Source organism: Palaemon carinicauda, chromosome 3 (genome assembly GCF_036898095.1).
Source record: "Palaemon carinicauda isolate YSFRI2023 chromosome 3, ASM3689809v2, whole genome shotgun sequence".
NCBI lineage: Eukaryota > Metazoa > Arthropoda > Malacostraca > Decapoda > Palaemonidae > Palaemon > Palaemon carinicauda.
In genome coordinates this window covers 2451446-2466445 of record NC_090727.1, presented here as the reverse complement: position 1 = coordinate 2466445, position 15000 = coordinate 2451446, and positions in this window count along the sequence as shown.

Genomic DNA, 15000 nt, shown 5'->3' with positions numbered 1-15000 from the left:
TCTTAAGAACGTTATCCTATATTTTGCTCTGTTCTCCAGTATTGTATAGCTGGCTAGCTATACTACTCATAACTTTTTGGGATCTGGATCATTACAAATCCTTTTGAAAGTCTTCTATCATCAAACCTTTTGTAGAAGTTTGGAGAAAACACGTTTGGTGAAAACAAGGGTCGAGACAATTATTTTTATTACTATTAACCTATAAGGGTAAAAAGAACTGTTCAAAGTTCAGTTGTTAATTAGCAGTTACACCCAGTTGAAGAGTCTCTCTCTCTCTCTCTCTCTCTCTCTCTCTCTCTCTCTCTCTCTCTCTCTCTCTCTCTCTCTCTCATTTCATCTTTCTACCGATGAGTTCGTAGTGATGCTTATCGAAATAGAGACGAGTATTTGAAAAAGGTATGAATCGGAACAAAGGGGAGAATTCTAATAGTATTGTTTACTAAGATTATCTTATCTTTTAATAAAACCTTTAAATTGTTCACATTCTCTATTATATCGAATAATAAAAGTTGTATTATTTAAAAGCAGCAGTGTCATTCATGTTAAGGTTCAGTGTTTGTCATGGATACGTGATGCAGCTCTCTCTCTCTCTCTCTCTCTCTCTCTCTCTCTCTCTCTCTCTCTCTCTCTCTCTCTCTCTCTCTCTCCTTCCTATATGCTTACATATTCCTATGTACATGACTGAATATAATACTATCTATAATATTTCGCATACAATATGGTTCTCTAATTCTTAGGATATGAAATTTATGTGGATCCTTCAAAAAGCGGTTATAACTAAGTGCCCCATTCTATTTGCGGATTCTCTCCCTCCCTTTGCATCAATATTGCTATCATTCTATGAAATGCAATTTCATTTCATGTCATTTCCCAGACAAAAACAATGCACCTGTGTCTGGTGAAAATTTTCTCATGTTTTCTTTGTTACTTCTTTCTTCCCTTTTCCAGCACCATTATTCTCTTAATGAATCCTTCAGTCAACGATAGATTTCCACTTCCCTTCCTCCTTTCGCAAATGTAATTTTCAAAGGAGTTTCCGCAGATCATAAACCCTTTCTAATTTTTGTGAGTATTCTTTCTGTCTCTCCTTCCTCCAACTACTGCATGACATTGGCTCTTAGTTCGATCGCTGCTGATTCGATTAGCCTTCCACGGGAAACGCGAAGTGGGATTATCGTTGACGGGGCTTTAAGCTCATTAAGCCTATAGCAATTCATGCAGTCTAAATGGACTCGCTGTTGCCCTCAGTCATGCCGCTGAATATCTCGACTAATTAGCATGATGTTTATGCATATATATCTCACTTCCGTAAAGTTTTGACGAGTGTAATTTTTTTGGGAGATGACTCTTTTCACTCGTTGTGCATTAAAGCTTTCTAGCTTTTTATTTTCATCAGTCAAGCTCAGTACCAAACGGTGGAATAAGAAAATTTTTAAGCTTTTTATAAACCATGAGCATGCCATTAAGACTTGGTTTTGTCTATCCAGATGAAATCATATGCGACACTTACACACAAACATATGAAACCCGTAATTAGATAAGTTTGGAATAATTATTGATAATCTACGTCATTTTCTGAAAGATTTGCCTGCCAGTTGTCTTCAGATGAGGATTAATCAAAAGATTGTAGAATATATTTCCCGATCTTCCAAGCAATGCCTCGTGAGGGTGCTAAGCAGGTTGATCAAGGAAGTGTCTAGCGGAAAGAAAGGCAATGGTGGTAAACTATTACTGAAGGAAATGTTTGACATCTAAGCAAATTGCGGGACAAAAAGCTTAGGATTCTAGTCGCTATATCAATTCTTCCTCATAATATGCTTTTATATTGTGTAATCCTTCATGATGATGCTAATATCGAACAAAATAATAGTCAAAATTAGTATTGTTATTTTTATTGTGGCTGTTGTTTTTATTGTTGGATTTCATATATTATCTCGTATTTACTTTCCACTAGAATACATTTAGATTTATTACTGAATACAATGCTTTTTATTGTTCAAGATAACAGTGTATTTTTAGAAGCAGATTTATTTTGCTCCACATATTTACATTTTAGTGAAATATAGTAGTATTGAAGATTAAAAATCAATAACAGTGTCACCGTTTTTTTTATTTTGATTTTTTCCATATAATTTTAGCTCGTTACTATTTTGCTTAATTCGTTCTTATCCCGTTTACCTTGCAACAAAATTTCTGCAGTCTAACCTGTCTTGAAGGAATACATTATATACCTGAATATTCAAGAAACATAGATTTTAGAATCTAATTTTACCGTTTGCACTAGCTCGCCGATAATTAAAGAGAATTAAAAAGGTTTTATAGAGTTACCCTTTAATAAAACGCCAAATGTAGCGAAGATAAGGTTGGATTTGATGGTCATCACAGCGTTGTGTTCACTAACATGTATTTATTGCGATAAATGCGTGTGTAAGAATTTGTGTGTGTGTGTGTGAGAGAGAGAGAGAGTGTATGCAGACTGTTTGCCGCAAGACAACTGTTCGAAAGCTAACTCGTCGAAAACAATTAGGCGAAAGACCAACTGGTCGAAATGACAATTAGTATAACGACAATTCGACGGAAAAACGAGTAGAACAAAGCTTAAAAAAATTGCGTAATATAAGTAGACTAGTGAGGAGGTAAATGAATTTATTTCACAAGAATTCTGAGATCCGACATATTTATAAAAATCTGATTAACTATCTTTTATTAGAATAACAATAAAAAACTGAAAGTATCTTGTAAAGTGTTGATTCTCGATGGAAAATACAGAAATCCTCGGAAAAATTTGGCGTTAGTTTTCAGCTATAAAAGTTAGGTTTTTCAAGGACTTCATATCAGAAAATCTTTTGCACTAAAAAATACTACATAAAAATATCAAAGGAAATTACGTTCGTAAGTCATATAATTTTGTTCTTAATTTTTATATGGTTATTTTTTCTTATGAAATAAAAGCCGTTTATATACATTAAGGGAAATTATCTGCCTTATAATACTAGTGTTAATTAGATACATCATTTTTTCATATGTATTATTTTAAAATAAAAATGTCATGTCAGCGGAGGGGGGAGCCTCACAGCGCCAGCGGGGGCGGGGGGGAGCCACACAGCTCCAGCGGGTGGGGGGGGGGGGAACCGCCCAGCGCCAGGCGGGGGGGGGGGGGGATGGGCAGCCACCCAGCGCTAGCGGGGAGGGGGGGATTCGCCCAGCGCCGGGGGAGGGGGCGCAGCCGGCCAGCGCCGGAGGAGGGGAGCCGCCCAGCGCCAGCGGGGGGGGGGGGGGAGCCGGCCAGCGCTGTGGGGGGGGGGGGGGGCAGCTCCCCACCGCCAGGGGGGAGCCGCCCAGTGCCAGCGGGGGGGGGGGGGTCCAGTGCCAGCGGGTGGGGGGGGAAGCCCCGTCCAGCGCCAGCGGGTGGGGGGGGGAGCCGCCCAGCGCCAGCAGGGGGGCGGGGGGGGGCGGGGCAACCGCCCAGCGCCAGCGGGAGCCGGGGCCGCCCTCCCCTCCTACCTGGAAGGGGAGAGCCCCGCCAGGCCAATGATATAGAGCTCCTGTATCAGGCTTAGTTTTAAGAAAAAAAAATGAAGTCTTCATAAGAGAATGCGGTTTCCGGAGATCCGGAGGTATTATTGGAAAGTCTTCAGAGAAGAATTGCATTCTTTCGACGCATACATATTCTCTTTCTCTCTCTCTCTCTCTCTCTCTCTCTCTCTCTCTCTCTCTCTCTCTCTCTCTCTCTCTCTCTCTCTTGGAAATCCTATACAGGCTTCTGACTTAACAGAAAAAAATAACGAAGTCTTCATAAGAGAATGCGGTTTCACTCAAATTATGGAAAATCTATCATATTCTAATGGCCGGTTTAGAGAGAGAGAGAGAGAGAGAGAGAGAGAGAGAGAGAGAGAGAGAGAGAGAGAGAGAGAGAGAAGCCAGTAGAATTCAATACATTCTTCTTTTGGCTTCAAGTGAAGTCTAAATGTCTTCAGGTATGAAGGAGAGAGAGAGAGAGAGAGAGAGAGAGAGAGAGAGAGAGAGAGAGAGAGAGAGAGAGAGAGAGAGAGAGAGAATCCACAAGATAAAGATGTACAGAAAGGAATTAGAAAAAAAAATATAACAAAAGGAAAGATTTATTCATAGTCTTCTTTCTGTGCGAATCGTAACATATATCAGCTAATACGCTTCCGAGGCAAATCTCACCCTCTGAAGACCGTTCTGGAAGCATTCTTATTTCATCTTTGTTCATTCCCAGAATGTAATGTTCGCCTTCCGTATGAATTTACTTTGTATTCGTGTTAACAATTATGGAAATAATCGGAAGAATAAGGAATCTCAAATCTCTCTCTCTCTCTCTCTCTCTCTCTCTCTCTCTCTCTCTCTCTCTCTCTCTCTCTCTCTCTCTCTCTTGTAGGAATCTTCAAAGTGTTTCCGGAGGAAAATAGGAGAAATTTTACGCTGAAGACGATTTTGTTCTTTTCCGAGGATTTCATTCTTTAATTCTTCGTTCGTGTTCACTCCAATTATGGAAAACTCTATCATATACGCTTAAGTCCTCTGTAGAAGTATCACGAAACTAGTCAGGACTTAAGCGTATATTTCGTATTTTCATTTTCCCTGTGGTTCTTCTGCATGTATGTATGTATGTATGTGTAAGTATTTATGTGTGTATATATATATATATATATATATATATATATATATATATATATATATATATATATATATATATATATATATGTATACATGTATATAAATATGTATATATTTGTAAGTATGTATGTAATTGTATGTATATATATGTATATATGTATGTATGTATATATGTGTATATATGTATATATGTATGTATGTATATATGTGTATGTATGTATATAGATGTATATTTGTATATATGTATGTATACTAACATATATGTATATTTATACAATGTGTATATAAATACATTATATGCATTATATATACATATATATGTATATATATGTATGTACGTATATCTATATATATATATATATATATATATATATATATATATATATATATATATATATATATATATATATATATAAGGCCTATGTATATATATCTATATGTGTATATATAGATATATGTATATTTAAATTTATGTATAAAAATATATGTATATATATGTATATAAATGTGTGTATATATATATATATATATATATATATATATATATATATATATATATATATATATATATATATATATATATACGTACATATATGTATACATATATATGCACAACACCTATGATAATCCCTCACTTTTGTTCTAAACACTTAGATTTTCTTGAATTAGTATATTTTCGTTATTTCCTTTGAATAAATATTGAAATTAATACCTTATCCAGATTTTATCAAAGATGTCTATAAGATACTCTGATTATTTCTCAACTCCTAAAAAATATTATAAGGAATATATAAAGGTGTCTGGTTTTAGTCCCAGTTCCATCAGAACAGATACTCACCAGAACGAAGCCGGACAACCCCAATCCCCCACCGTGGTACCCTACCACAGCAGTGGCCTTCCTAGTAAACAGCTTAAACTCACGATCCCTGGCGGGGATCGATCTGTTGGCATGCGAATGTTTGGCAAACACGTTGCCACCGTATTAGTGAAGATTTTGGTGAGAGTATTTACTTATTTGTCTACTATTGAATGTTTTTAACATTGTTTGGTGGACAAGCAATAATAAGCTAATTATTAAAACATTATATATATATATATATATATATATATATATATATATATATATATATATATATATATATATATATATATATATATACAATGTATATATAAATACACACACACACACACACATATATATATATAAACCACAATGGCATTTAATACCAAATTCTACTTTTGGAAATGCATATCCACTGGAAATTCATTCATAATAAATGCTTCTGGCTGGACAAGGATTCGAACCTATTCCATGGGCCGAAACAATGCCTGCAGGAACGACGTTATCAATCGAGCTATAATTTCGTTACTAGAAGCATATTTCCGGCTAAAAGCATAGTTTCGAATCTTTGCCCATCCAGAAACAATAATTATGATTGAATTTCCAGTGGATATACATTCCCATAGGTAAATTTTGCATTAAATGTCATTGTGGTAGATGTTTACATTGATTAAAATCCCAATTATTAGTGATATATATATATATATATATATATATATATATATATATATATATATATACTGTATATATATGTGTGTGTGTGTTTGTGTATGAGAGCACACACACACACACACACACACACACACACACACACACACACCTATCTTCAAATGCTAAATATCTAGCCTCAGAGATTCTCTAGCCTCTATTTTAATGAACATTACCTCCAGCATCAGAGGCTCTTTAACGTCTATTTTGAAGTGCCTTAATTTTAGCATTAAATACTCTTTGACCCCCTATTTTGAGACACCTTACCTTATGAAAAGAGGCTTTTTGGCTTCTATTTAGTAGTTCCTCACTTTTAGCATTATAGGTTCTTTGACATCTATTTTGAGGCACCTTATCTCTGTTTTGATTCGAATTACCTCTAGTATTAAGGCCTCTTTGGCCTCTATTTTCTGGCACTTACCTCTAGCATTAAGGTCTCTCTGACTTCTAGTTTGAGATTCTTTAACCAATATTTTGTGGTACTATAGTTTTAGCATTAGAAGTTCCTTGACCTCTATTTTGAGGTGACTTAGAGTTTCTTTTATCATTATAGGTATTTTGACCTCTTATTTCGAGTCGCTTTACCTTAAGTATTAGAGGCTCTAACATGTTTTAGAGGTGCCATACCTTTTGGAGACTCCTTAACCTCTATTTTGAGGTGCCATACTTCTAGCATTAGAGGTTCTTTGACATCTATATTGAGGTTCCTTTCCTCTAGCATTGGAGGCTCTTTAAGCTCTATTTAGTAGCTCATTTCCACTAGCATTAGAGGGCCTCTTATATCTATTTTTGAAGTGACATACGTCTAGCATTAGAGGTTCTTTGACATCTATTTTGAGGTGCCATACTTCTAGTATTAAAGGCTCTTTGGCCTCTATATTGAAGTTATTTGCCCCTAGTAATAGGTGTCTTTTGACCTTTATTTATTAGCTCTTTACCTTTAGCATTAGAAGGTCTTTGACATCTACTTTCGAAGTGCCACACTTTTAGCATTAGAGGTTCTTTGACCTTTATTTTGAGGTGCCATACCTCTAGTATTAGAGTCTCCTTGACTTTTATATGGAAGCCCCTTACTTCTAGCATTAGAGGGTCTATGACATCTATTTTTGAAGTTTTCCATACTTCCAGCATTAGAAGTTCCTAGGCATCCATTTAGAGGTGCCATACTTTAAGTATTGGGGACTTTGCTTCGATCTCTGGTTGCAGGTGCCATACTTCTAGTATTAGATGGTCTTTGACCTCTATATTGAAATTATTTACCTCTAGTATCAGAGGCTCTTTAGCCTCTTTTTAGTAGCATTAGAGTGTCTTTCACATCTAATTTTTAATTTCCATATTTTTAGCATTAGAAGTTCTTTGACCTCTATTTTGAAGGGCCATATATCTAGCATTAAATGCTCATTGACCGCAATATTGAGGTTTTTTACCTTTAGCATCAGAGCCTTTTTTACCTCTATTTTGAAGTGCCATACCTCTAACATTAGATAAATTTTGAACTTTATTATGAGTTCCCATATATCTTGCATTTGAATTATCCTTTTTCGGCATATTTGTCGTGGCTTTTTTTTATTTTGCTCCATCTACACAATTAGGGCAAATTCATTTAAATTTTTTATGTCTTTGTTTCTGATTTTGGGGTCTATAAAGACATACTTCTTGTGGTATTACCTTCCACAGCATTCACATGCTATCTACTCCCCCCCCAAAGATCCACATAAAAGGCAACTATCTGTCATGGTTTAGTTTTATCTTTAACTTGTGTTCCTTCTGGAGGATAACTAAAGGAATTTAAGCTAGAACACAGCTCAGTATGAATAATGTCATGTATGAGGCCTTTGTCCTGCATTGGACGAAAACTGTCTACTTGTTGCTTGTTCTACTTTTTTGCTATTTTCCTCTCCATTATATTTTTTTTTCTTTATTACTTTAAAGACATTTTTGTTGTAAGTACTCAAGACCAAACCTCCTGCCAAATCTAGAATGGGAATAGCTTTGAAAAGTCCCACTTCGCACCAGTATGTAGATATAGATGAACATTCCTTCTCACACATTCTCTTGATATAATAACCTCACAATCTGGTAGAATCTCATCCTTGTGTATATTGACAAGATGATGGCCGGGAATGAGTACAGAGAAGAGTCCACCGAGGGAATAATATGACTAGAATGTATGTAAAAGATTGCCTTGCCTTATGCAAGACACGGGCTCTAGCGTTGGCAGCCCGTAATGACGACTAGAAGGAAATTGCAGGGTATCTTTGAATTCCTTTTTTGCAGATTAGGAATTAAAAAGTATTATGTTAATTTGAATGAAGTATTGCCTTTATTTCATTTGTAATGTTGATATTTGTAAACAATTATTACTTTTGATTTTGATTTCGATAATATTTTAATTATTCAACCAAAATTATAGTATTATGAGAGCTTTAGAATAATTTTAGAACAAAAGTCATTTTCAGGAGATGTGCCATATTGAGGCATAGAACTGTCTTCCATCAGTTGCCTTCAAAACCCGCAGACTCGAAGGATTTGAGCTTCTCTCTGATTGGATCTCTCTTTTGAAACTAAATTTACTTTAATAAATAAATTTTCATAATTTCCTTCAAATGAATATTGAAAATAATACCTTATGAATACTATTCAAAGATATCTATAAAATCTTATGATTAATTTTTTATATTAGGAAAATATTACATAAAATATTCCTATCTGAAAAACCATAATCAAGATATTGGTCCCATCCTTTACTGACGTGGTTGCTGTCAGCATTAGGTGTTCTTCAACCACTTAATATCTTTGAAAGTACTAGTTCTTACCGAGAGCTAGTGCTTAATATGGTTAAGGTACATTTAAAAAAAAAGATTATAAATTAGTGGCAGCAATATTTCAATCAGCATTGCCAAATATAGGGGTAATCCCCACTTGTTGCAAGTCTGAACTGAGGCCCATTGTTTCTGCTTGTTTTGTAACCATTCTAAGCTATTAAAGGTCTTAATCCTGAATCCTGTGTTCCTGTATGGTTGTCAGACATGGGTCCTGACAGAAAAATTAAAGTCTAAAGTTCGAAAGCTGGAGACTCGAAGGAGAAGGCTTTGATCTTCACTCCGATGGGATCTCTTCTTCTCGAGCTAAACTTAGTGGCTCCTGTTTTGCAGCGAGAGAGTCGGTTGATCTGCTTAGATCCATGAGTTGGGCTAATTCATCACCTCTTTTTTGAACACCCTTATTGCTTTAACCGGACCGTCCTCTATGGTGTTTAGACATAACAACTTTCAGAAATCGAAAATCGTTTTATTGTTTCTATGTATGCAGAAACATATCGTACATGCTCTCCCCAAGCTTCAGGTAATTATTTTTTACAAATAATGAAGATAACGTCTTTAAATGCTGACATCGTCTTTACTGCGTTGTCTGCATGACTGAGTTTGACAGAATCGTCTTTGCTTGTTTATTTTTCCTATATATAGCGATTTTTTCATTTATACTCTGAAATATCTGTCGTACGTCTGGCAGAGATTCAAGGCTTTGGTAGAGCGTAGAGGAACAGCCAGAGTTATTTGGTATTAGCACTGATGGAGTAAATGAAGGAATAAAAATATATATATAAATATATGTGTATGTAATATTATATATATATATATTTTTTACACAGTATATATATATGTATATATATACAGAATATATATATATGTATATAAATACATATATGTATATATATATATATATATATATATATATATATATATATATATATATATATATATATATATATATATACACATATATATATACACATATATATATACATACACACACAACATTTACGACTATGTAATAAACGACATACTGTTGTTTTGTGTAATTACACATCACTGAAGTTGTGATTCGAGCATTATTAATATTATTATTATTATTATTATTTTGATCATTATGATTATGATTATCATGATTATGCTGTTGATTATTATGATTAAGATGATTATGATTGATCATTATGATTATGATTATTATGATTGTGATTATGACGTTTTTGATTATGATTATCATGATTAATATTGTGATTATGATTATTTTGATTATTTTGATCATGATTGTGATTATGATTATTATCATTATGATGATTATGATTGATTATTATGATTGTGATTATGATTATTTTGATTGTGATTATGTTGATTATGATTTTTATTATCATGATTATGATTGTGATTATGATTATTATGATTATGTTTATTATGATTATGATTTTGATTATGATTATTTGGATTATTATGATTATGATTATGAATATGATTATTAAGATTATTATGATCATGATTATTATGATTATTATAATTGTGATGATTATGATTGATTATTATGATTATGATTATTATGATTATGATTATGATTATTATGATTGTTATGAGTATGATTATGATTATTACGAGATAATCGAGAAAACAAATGGCCTTCAATTAGCGGCCCAAGGACGAGAAATGGTCAGTGTAACTACTGTCCTCTTTGTGGTCATTCCGATGGATTAAGGAACGCTTGACTTGTGGACACTTTCAAGATAGTGCCAGAATCGAGTGTCAGTCCAAAAGTGCTTGGACCCACAAAATATCAAGTTAAAGTCGAAATGCTTTGATAATTGAATTCCAAGAAGGACAAAATGTTTGCCGATGAAAGACCTGGTCAGTCGTTCTTTGACGGGGTACCAGTATAATCCTGGTCATAGTAGGCTGACTTTACGGGAATCTCATTTAACAATTAGACTGACGATAAAGAAATATAACTGATCATCCTTCTTCTTTCTTAGTTTTCTTTATACGAAATTTATGCAGTGTAGCCCATCATGAAATTATTAGGCTCCCCCAATGATAGCATTTCATATCGCCTCCATTTCCTTTAGTTAATAGAAGCACATTTGAAGAATCTATGCTGAAACTATTCCCAAAATTTGTGTTTTTTAGAAAAGGCGAAAAGGGATAATTAAATGACAATGATGTCTTAGCAAGGGTAAAAAATTTGGTTAATTCAAATACCATTGTCAGGGTGGATCCGTACAGTACACGACAACGAGGCTAATCTAACTATTGGCTGCTATACGAGTCTTCGCTGACACAAGATTCATATGATAACAAACAAATATCATCCCTATTCGCTAAAGCATAAAGGTGATATTCCCTTTTATTGTGATAATTCTTATGTGTTAAAAGTTCATACGAATTTGTACTGCAAATTCTACCTAAATAGATCAAAAGGCATCAAAGGGGTTTTCTAATCTGTTCCTTTTTCACATTAACATCATTGATATGTTAAGATAGCCACGCCTCATTTGACATGACGAGAGCTCTTGCCCACAAGAAAGGCAGTTTTCTTCTTATTTCCTCCCTCACATTAGCAGTACTTTCCAACAGTTTATTGTTCAATAACTGCTTTTTTTTAGCAAGTCTGAATGAGGGTAAAAGAGAAGAGCCAATAAAAAAAAACTGACAAACGTTATGATAATAATGTGGTAAAAGAGCATGAAAAGGGTAAGAAAAAGTTGATGATTTGAAGGAAAGAGAGAAACTGAAGAGAAGAATTCAACACCAGACCAAAGAAAGCCTGTTGCGGTTTAGCTGGATAACCGGGGGACGTCAGTGACAGGATACTCTTTCTATCCTGCCCTGTCTCGGAACCCCAAACCGAGAGGTAGTCTTGAATCGGAAGGCACCCAAGAGGAAGGATCCTCAACGGAGTCGATTTCTTAGGGCTTCACCCGAAGCAGGACTCCCGGAAACCCGAGTTTCTTTACTTGAGATTACCCTGGACGATACAGACACCATTGTCATTATTCTTCAGAAAATATTTTCCATATCAGCAAAGTTTAGTATTTTATGCAAAGTTTATTAATTTATTTCATAGATTCATAGTACTGTATTTGATATAAGTTAATGATTATGAATTTAGATGCTCTTAATATAACCTATCATCACAGCTACGTAGGAATTTCAAAGGATTTTTAATTCAGTAGTGTTAATCAAGAAGCCCGGGGTGTCATCAGGCCAAAAATCCTATTCCCAAAGAAATACACGTACCAAAACATTATGATGTTTTCGATGTTAAGAATTCTAAAGAGGAAATGTATTCCGTTGTTTAAACTGAATACGATTATGAAAAAGAGAAAAAAGTGATATGGAGCTTGAGATCACAAACTCCACTAATAAGTGTAGGCCTACGTGACTCCACCCAAACAAACTGTTTTTCTTAGGCCTTTTGGAATAATCGGCTGTTCGTTCGTTTTAGATTACCCTACCTTATGTAAAACTTATGTTCTTGTGTTGGCAGCCCGTAAATGAGAACTAATCTGACAGAAGCAAAGCAAAAGTAAGTGAAATTGATGGGCAAAACCCATAGATTTTCACATAGGCCTATCCATAGAAAGGCACTCTTGTATAAAGGCAGGAAATATATATATCAAGTTCTTTCGTGTAGATGGCCATGCCTATAGCATGACACGGGCTCGTGTCGTTGGACAGCCCGTAGAATGTATCAAGAAACAAGCTGAGGGCTAATGAAAATATTTTACAATAACCAAATATTGCCAAAATCTATGGAAAATAATTTTGGATATAGCATTTAGCACGATGAGATTCTTTCCTTCGTAAATAAATTATTTTTATCCTCGCACTTTGTTCATAGAATACTCCAATATTTTTATCATTCGATCAATGCAAACATCCTCATTTCTCTTCTCCAAGCGAGACCTGAATGTACCAAGACCCGGATGGCATAAGACAAGCAGTCTCAGTCGGAAGGAAATATCCATCAGTAAACATTAGGGTGTTTTCATCATTAACAATTCCGAGTCGAAACTGAATTCAGCTATTTTAATCGGTTCAATTAAAGGCAAAAATAATGGATATTTGTCTTTATTAACGAGAATAAAAGTGACCATTTGTTACCTTGAATGGAAGAAAACTTTTGGGAAAAAGATAGAACAGAAACTGGCTAAGAAATTCTTATAATCATATCGTTTATATCTATGGCACATTTCAGTTGGAAGCCATTTATAAAGATCTTTTATGTACATTTTGCCATATCATTAGAGCGTCTTTGACTTCTATTTATTAAATGCCATACTTCTAGCGTTAGAGGTTCTTTGACCTTTTTTTTAAGGTGCCATACTTTTAGTATTAGAGGCTCTTTGACACCTATATTGAGTTTTTTTTTTACATAGAGTATTATACGCTCTTTGACTTCTATATTAAGGTTCCTCACCTTTAGTATTAGAAGTTCTTTGACCTCTATTTAGTAGCTCTTTATCTATAGCATTATATGGCCTTTTGTCATCCACTTTTAAAGTGCCATACTTCTAGTATTAGAGGTTCTTTGTCCTTTATTTTGAGGTGCCAAATATCTAATTTGAGAGGCTCTTTGATCTTTATATTGGGGTTTTATACCTCTATTATTAGAGGTTGTTTGACTTCTTTTTAGTAGCTCTTTACATCTAGCATTAGAATATCTTTGACATCTACTTTTGAAGTGCCGTACTTTTAGCATTAGGGGTTTTTTACCTTTATTTTGAGGCGCCATAATTCTAGTATTAGAAGCTCTTTTGACCTCTAAATTGAGGTTCTTTAGCTCTAGCATAAGATGTTATTTGGCCTCTATTTAGTTTCTCTTCACCTATAGCATTACAGGGTCTTTGACATCTATTTTTGAAGTGCCATACATATGGCATTAGAGGTTCTTTGACCCCTATTTTGAGGTGCCATTCTTTCAGTATTAGAGGCCCTATGACCTCTATATTGATATTCCTTACCTCTAGTATTAGAGGCACTTTGCCCTCCATATATATGCTCCTCACCTCTAGTAATTAGAGGCATTTTGCCCTCTATATTGATGTTTCTCACTTCTAGTATTAGAGGCACTTTGCCCTCCATATATATGTTCATCACCTCTAGTATTAGAGATATTTTGACCTCTATATTGATGTTCCTTACCTCTAGTATTAGAAGCACTTTGACCTTTATATTGAGGTTCTTTACCTTTAGTATTGGAGGTTCTTTGACCTCTATTTAGTAGCTCTTTACCTCTAGCATTAGAAGGTCTGTGATATCTATTTTTAAAGTGCCATATTTCAAGCATAAGAGCCTCTTTGACCTCTGTTTTGAAGTGCCATACCTCTAGCATTAGGTAAAATTTGAACTTCATTATGAGGTGCCCTACTTCTTTCATTTAGATTATACTCTTTCGATATATTTGTCATGGCTATTTTAACTTGGCTACAACTAATTTTTGCATGTATAAAGACACACTTCTTCCACAGCTTTCCCATCCCATCCAATTTTCCCAAACACCAAAGATCCACATGAAAGGCATCTATCTGTCATGGTGTAGTTTCATCTTTACCTTTAACTGAAAGAATTTAAGCTAGAATGCAGCTCAATATAAATATTGTTATGTGTGAGGCCTTTGTCCTACGCTGCACAATAAACCGTCTATTTGTTACTTGTTCTTATTTTCTCTCCATTGCCATTTTCTCGTTCCCCTTTATTACCATTAAGCCATTTTTGTTGTAAATATTCAAGACCAAACTTCCTGCCAAAGCATGACTGGGAACACCCATGAAAAGTCCCGCTTTGCGCTAATTGGTAGATTCAGATGAACGAGAAGAGTTTAGCGTGGGAATAATATGACTATAAGTAAATTGCAGGGTATCTTAGAATTCATGTTTTGCCGATAAAAAATTAGAAATTATTATGCAAATTCTATCAAAGTATTGCATTAATTTTATTTGTAATGATGATATCTGTAAACAAGTATTACCCTACATTTTGATC